The sequence below is a fragment of the Sciurus carolinensis genome, chromosome 4, assembly GCF_902686445.1.
Source record: "Sciurus carolinensis chromosome 4, mSciCar1.2, whole genome shotgun sequence".
NCBI classification, from domain to species: domain Eukaryota; kingdom Metazoa; phylum Chordata; class Mammalia; order Rodentia; family Sciuridae; genus Sciurus; species Sciurus carolinensis.
This window is the reverse complement of record NC_062216.1, coordinates 172,307,155-172,313,613: the sequence shown is the minus strand read 5'-3', so window position 1 is coordinate 172,313,613 and position 6,459 is coordinate 172,307,155. Positions and strand designations below refer to the sequence as shown.

Sequence of the window (6,459 nt, the reverse complement as noted above, 5' to 3'; positions counted from 1 at the left end):
CCACCTGTGGGGCATGTGACGACACTTCCGTCCCCGCCACACCTGTGAGCCACTCCTGGCCATCTAGATACCACCACCTGCTCTCAATGGCTTCCAGCTCCCAGGCCTCCTCCTGAAGGAAGCGCCCCCTGGCCTCCCCAGCCTCTGGTGGCTCTCACACGGGGATCAGGCCCTGAGCCTGAGACCACAGGCCAGCCGGGCTCAGACCAGGTCCCCCTCCCCTGCCCTGGCGCAGGTAGGAGGAAGGGTTAGCCAAGGCAGTAAACAAGGAATCCCAGCAGGCCCTGAAACCCAACACCGGCCTGCCGGGAAGGAGCTGTTTCCCAACCGCTGTGTCAAGTGAAGTTCTGCGTTCTCACTTGGACACTGCGTCTCAGAGACAGAAGGAAGGGCCACAGCCTCTGCCACAGACCCTAAGTCGGTAGCCACCAGACAGCCAAGGCCCTTGTCCCCACGGGTGCCAAACAAGGACTCAGGAATACCGCCCCTCCCCCTGTGGACTCCGCAGCCCATCCTGCAGGGGCCCTAGGACTCCTGCGAAGCCGGCCAGACACTCCCAGGTCAGTGATGTTGACAGTGACTCCGGATTCCCAGGGACGCCGCGCCAGGGTTAGGAAAAGTGAAGAAGCGGACGCTCGCTTCCCTGGGCGGCGACTTCCGAGGCCGACCGACTTGGTTTGGACGCGTACCTCTCGGGGTCCCGCCCCGGCCCCGGCCAGCAGCCCCAGCCTCTGGGCGCCAAGCCGCACAGCTCTGTCCTCAGCTCTCCCGTCTGCGAGGCGGGAACAGTGACACCCAGCTGGCAGGTTTGGAGTGCGGAGTGGAGGGGCCTGGGCAGCGCGCTAACCGCGCATCGAAAGTCCACTCGGCAGCGGAAAAGAGGTGGCAAAATTCTGGGGGACACGTCCGGGTCAGAACGGCGGGAGGGAGGTGTGGGGGGGCCGGGGGCAGCAGCGAGGCGCGGGACGCCGGGCGCCAGGCGCCGGGAGCGAGGGCCGTGCGCGCCAGGACGTGCCCACGCGGGCCGGGTCCCCAGAGGGTGCCCGCGAGCGCGCCCCTGGCTCACCTGGTCCCCGCGCCCCCGGCTCATCTGGCCCCGCCCCGGACGCCGCTCCCGGGCCCCGCCCCTTGGCCCCGCTCCACCACTCTCCCTCCGCGCCACCCGGAGCTGGGTCCCTGCTGGCCGCGCGCCCTGGGGCGGGCACCCGCCTCCCACCGCCTCCCATCTCCGCAGGTGGCTCGGCCCAGCGAGCTCCGGGACCCCGCGCGTCCCTCCCGCGTCGCACCCGCGCTCTTTCCTCGCCACCCAGTTCAAGGATGTGCCCTCCGAGGAACGAAGGGTAGGGTGTGCGCGCAGGTGAGGGGAAACCGACTCCACGAGGCCCCAAGCACCTTCTGGGCCAGGTGCCCAGCGCACTTCCCCCCGGGTGCCAAGGGGTCCCTGTGGTGACAGGGGCTAGGCGATCCTAAGCCAGGCTGAGGGGCAGGACTGCCTCCTGCCATGGGCACGTCGCTGTCCCTGCCCTGAGGGATGCGCTGGGCCTGCTCATGATCAGGGAGGCTTGCTCTGGAGGCCCCAGCTGGGCACTCAGCATCCTTGGAGGTGCTTTGTCTCCAGGGCTCGCGGATGTCCTGGCGCTTGAAGGGTGGGTGGACCAGGGCCCTGTCCGTTGCCCACCTCCCTGGCCTCCCCTGGCTGCCTGCTCCCCGTCTCCCTACTTCTGCAGACCCACAAGCACCCAGGGCCCGGCCTCTTTCCTGCAACGCTCCTCCACCAGGGGCGCTGTCTCACCCAGCTCACCTCCCGCTGCCCACAGGCCTGACTCCCCAGCCCGCTCCTGCTTCTATCAGCCCACAGGACACCTGGGCCTGGAGGTCTTGGCCAGCAACTCAGGGGCTCCAGGGTCCACAGGGCCCCTCTTCTGCCTTCCCATCCCCATCTTCCATGGGCCCCATCCAAACCCTTGGCACCCACACGTGGTCCACGGTGAAGCCCTGATGGCTCCTCCTAACAGAGGCTTCTGGGGCACCACTCCCCTCACCAGCCCTGGTCCAGGCCCTGCTTCCAGCTTCTGCCCCCTTCACCTGTTTCAGCACAGCAGCCGGGGACCCTCTCCTGGGGGTCCCTCCTGGTGTCCACCTCCTCCCCACCCCTCCTGCTGCTGGGGCAGCTCCACAGTCCCCTGCCGTCCCACGTGGTTCAGCATGGCTGCAGAGCTCCAAGTTTCATGGCCCCTGGAAGTCAGTGCACAGCAGCAGAGACCATTGGGGGACTGGCCCTGTGGCACCTCTAGTGGGGTGATCTGAATGCAGGGGACAACTGGCGTAAATAGCCCCCCGCCACAGCCACTGCTTCAGTTTCCAGAAGTAACAGGGCTAAGCCCACCAGCACGGGCCTTCCCCTGGCCGTGGTGGCAGTGCCAGCTAGCCCAGAGTGTCCTGCTGGACATGGCCTGTGTGGGTAGGGAAAAAGAAGACCCTACTCATGCCCTCTGTCCCCAAACCTAGATGAGGAAGTTTGGCACACTAAGGGAGCTGGCACTGGGGATAGGAATCTCCTACTCAGCCTTCTCGGATCACAGCTGAGACCCCCTATAACAAAAGACAGATTAACAGAGGAACAGTGCACAAACTGATGCGTTTTGCGACTCGGGAACCTTCCTAAGAAGTGGAGACCAGAGGACACAGACACGTGTGTTTTACGCTCAGGTTGGAAGCAGAGCAGGTGGTAGTGGAAAATGTGACCAGAGAGCCCAAGGTTATGACATAATGTGGAAATCAGCTTAGGTCTCTTTAAGATGCTGAGGCTGGCCTTCAACTTGCGATCCTCCTGCCTCAGTCTCGAAGCTGCTGGGGTCACAGGTGTGCGCTACTGCTGTGCTACATGCATGTGCGTCTGAGCCTCCAGTTGGGTGGGCACTTGATGCAGAAACTGAGGGGACGTCCATCTCGGAGGAGCACAACCAGCCTGGGCTTTGTGCTCATTTTTCTTTTCCTTTCTTGGTATGTAAACTTGTTTTTCTTTGAGGTGCTGGGGCTCCACCTGGGCCTTGTGCCTGCCTGGCTCAGCTACCACTGAGCTGCAGCCCAGCCCTGTACACATTCATTTTAGAAATCACTACCGCCAGATCGGTCCTTTGGGGAAGAGGGACAATCTTCAGATTTTTTTAATTGAAATATTTTTTATTTTACAGGTTTTGTGTTTTAGAAGTCGACTTTGGGCAAGAGTAAGGGCGCCCTGCCGCACCGGGTCAGCTGGGCCGGCAGCGTCACTTCCGGACGAGACGCCAGGCCACGCCCCTCCTGCCGATCCCACAACGACCGCTTAGCAATTTTAAGATTCACCGTAAGGTGGTAAGGCGGGTGACCGTGTGGCGGGCCTGCGGTGTGCCCGCCGCCCCCGATGAAGACGGGAAAGCACTGGAGCGGAGGCTCCCTGTGGGCTCTTGCTCTCCCCCAGCGCTGCCTCACCAGATATCAGCCAGGGAGTTGGTTCCTTTGTCGCCCTATACCAACTCCTTGCGTTTCAAATGCTTTGCGACAGAAAAGAAAGAACAGTAATGCCAAATGGAGGCATCAGTCTGAACGGCCTTGTCCCCAGCTTTATTAAATCTGCTCTTCGAGTGTGTGAAGTTGGCCGGCCTCCCCAGCAGCGGTCAGGTTCATAAGCGCTGGGGGCGAGGCCTGGGAGCGGGAAGGAGAGACCCGCTGTCCGAGGTCCTGGGCAACCCATTTATCCATTTATTTTCCCCCAAATAGCTGGACCCCAGCTGCTCCGACCAACGTGGCCTGCCTTATAAACCATGGAGCCAGAATCTCCCCGTGACGCATGGGTGACAGCGACCTTCTTCCAGCCCCTGTGTGCCAGGATGCGGGTCCGGGGGTGGGGTCGGGGCTGGCTTTGCTGCTGGGTGGCCAAGCTCAGTCCTGCTCCCTGGCCGGTGGTCCTAGAGCAAAGGCACTTAGTTGCTTGGGCCGAGGGCAGAGGGCCGAAGCGTGCGTGCGAGCGTGCGTGCAGGTGCACAGGTGTCTGTCCACTGAATGTTCTGGCCCCATGACCTGGTGATGGACTCCCTTTTGATTGGCAACTGAGCACGCCCTGCAATCGATGCCCCTTCGACATCAGGATTGGGCACCTTTCAGATGCCCTGTGTAATTAGACGTCCCCACCTGACTAATGTCACTGTCCCCAGGTGGCCAATGGCTTGTCCAGACTCCTTTGCCACCAGGGCCTTCACCCCACCACTGTGATGTCACCCTAAGAGAGGAGGCCATGCTGAGTGCGGGAAGGTCTGGCTTGAGAGGTGGGGAGGCCACAGGCGCTACGAGGTTGAGGACCTTGAACACACAGACGGGCACCAGTGCCGGTGGCTGTTGTGACTCTGTGACTTGGTCATCCTGTGTGGTGGAGGCTACCTGGGCAGCGGAAGCAGCCCAAGTGCTTCTTTCCAGCGGTGGTTGCTGTCCCCTGGCGTGGGGTGCTGTGGGGCACTGTTCCTGGAAGCTGCCCGGGCTGCGCCCCAGGGACTCCTGGCACTGTTTAATAAGCTCCTCTGCACCAGCAGCCTGTCTGCCCCACAGCTGGCCAGCCCTGCCCCCTTGTGTCCCGCCACCTGCCAAACACAGGCTGACGGGCGTGCCTGCGAGGGGGCGGAGGCCCAGGCACGTCCTCTGGCCCACGATGCCACACCCCACGTCTCCAGCCGTCCAGCCGTGGTAGCAGTTCTGAGCTCTGCAGACAGCGGCCATCAGGAGGGACGTCAGCAGTCACTGTCGCGCCGTGGCCTTCAGGGCAGAACCACGGGGCACAGGTCTGCTGGGGGCACCACCATCCTCGGGGCGTGCAGGGTGCCCCTGGCCAGGGCGGGGCAGGGCCGCTGGCCAGCACAGAAGTTTGCATCTGGAAGGATCCTTGCTGCGGGCGGAGGAACCAGGGGTAGGACCCGCTCGATCTCACACAGCGACCAGGCAGATCTGTGCTGGCGGCCCTGGCTCTGCCCAGGGGCACAACAGTGGCCCTTCCCTGTCCCAGGCCCACCTGCCTCTGGAGCGTCAGAAGAGGTCACAGCTGAAGCCGGCCGGCGATGCTGCAGGACAGCACCCCAGCTTCGGGGCTTCCACCCACCAAGCCCGGGGGCCTGGTCAGTCCCCACGCCCCGCACGGAGGGAAGAGCCCAGGAAGGGCTCCTTCGGGATCGGCAGAGAATGCTGTGGCTCCAGGGCCCGCGTTCCTTCCCCAGGAACACACTGGTCACCCCACCCCCTAGGAGGGGACCGGGAAGCACAGGCCTCTGTCGGAGGTACAGATGGATGGCAGGGGCCACCGCTGGAAGCGCATGCGAGGGGCTCATCTCCATGGGTGCCCGCAGGACGTCCCGGGTGGCCCCACAGGTCTCGGGGCCTGTGAAGCACCCCCCCTCCACCAGGCCTCAGCACAGGGCCAGGGGGTCAGGGCGGCCCACAGCCCACGGGACGCAGCCCTGGAGAACTGCCAGGAAGGTCTCTCTCTTCCCCTCCCTTCCGTGTTTTTAAAAAAGAATTTGTGATAAACACATAGAATTTACCTTCGTAACCATTTTAAAGCACACAGCTCAGCCCACCAGGTGGCCCACCTGGAGCTCCCGCTACTTGGGAGGCTGGGGCAGGAGGCTGGCTTGAGCCCAGGAGTTGGAGACCATCCTTGGCAGTACAGCGAGATCTGTCTCCTCCTCCTCGATTTGCACAGTTGGGTAGTGTTAAATAGACTCACATTGTTGCTGGGTGCAGTGGTGCACCCCTGTAATCCCAGCAACTGGGGAGGCTGAGGCAGGAAGATTGCAAGTTTAGGCCAGCCTCAGCAACTTAGGGAGGCTCTAAACAATTTACAAGACCCTGTCTTAAAATAAAAAAAATAAAAAGGGCTGGGGACGTGGCTCAATGACCAACCAATCTCCAGAACTCTTTTCATCTTGCCAAACTAAAACTCTAATCCTATTCTGCAGTTCTCAACGGCGATCACCACACTACATGGTCTCTATGAATCTGCCTCCTCTTGGTGCCTCACATCAGTGAAAGCACATGGTATTGTGTTTTTGTGACTGGCTCATTTCACTTGGAGTAATGTCCCCAAGGTTTATCCAAGTTTTTGCATAATCAGAATTTCCTTCCTTTTTCAGGCCAAATAATATTCCATTGCATGGACCTACCACCTTCTGTTTATCCACTCACCTGTCACTGTCTCAGGGTTTTCTGCCTTTGACTCTAGTAAATGATGCTATGAAAAGTATGAACGCCTCTGTGGCCCTGCTTCAATTCCGTTGGGAGCACACCCAGGTTCTGTCTTCCCTCCCTTCCACAGAACCCTGGGCCTTTACCCACTGAGCTATGTACACCCCCAGCCCACTTTATATTCTGTTTTGAGACCAGATGTTGCTAAGTTGCTGAGGCTGACCTCGAACTTGCAGTCCTCCTGCCTTGGTC

At 61.3% G+C, this 6,459-nt stretch overlaps 1 long non-coding RNA gene across 1 annotated transcript; it reads left to right on the top strand.

The window, feature by feature from the left end:
• Nucleotides 1-345: 345 nt before the first annotated feature.
• LOC124982462 (uncharacterized) lies at nt 346-3,853 on the top strand. Its single transcript, XR_007108284.1, has 4 exons — nt 346-560; nt 1,235-1,340; nt 3,195-3,660; nt 3,760-3,853. It is a non-coding gene; the product is annotated as an uncharacterized LOC124982462 (long non-coding RNA).
• The last annotated feature ends 2,606 nt before the right edge of the window (nt 3,854-6,459 follow it).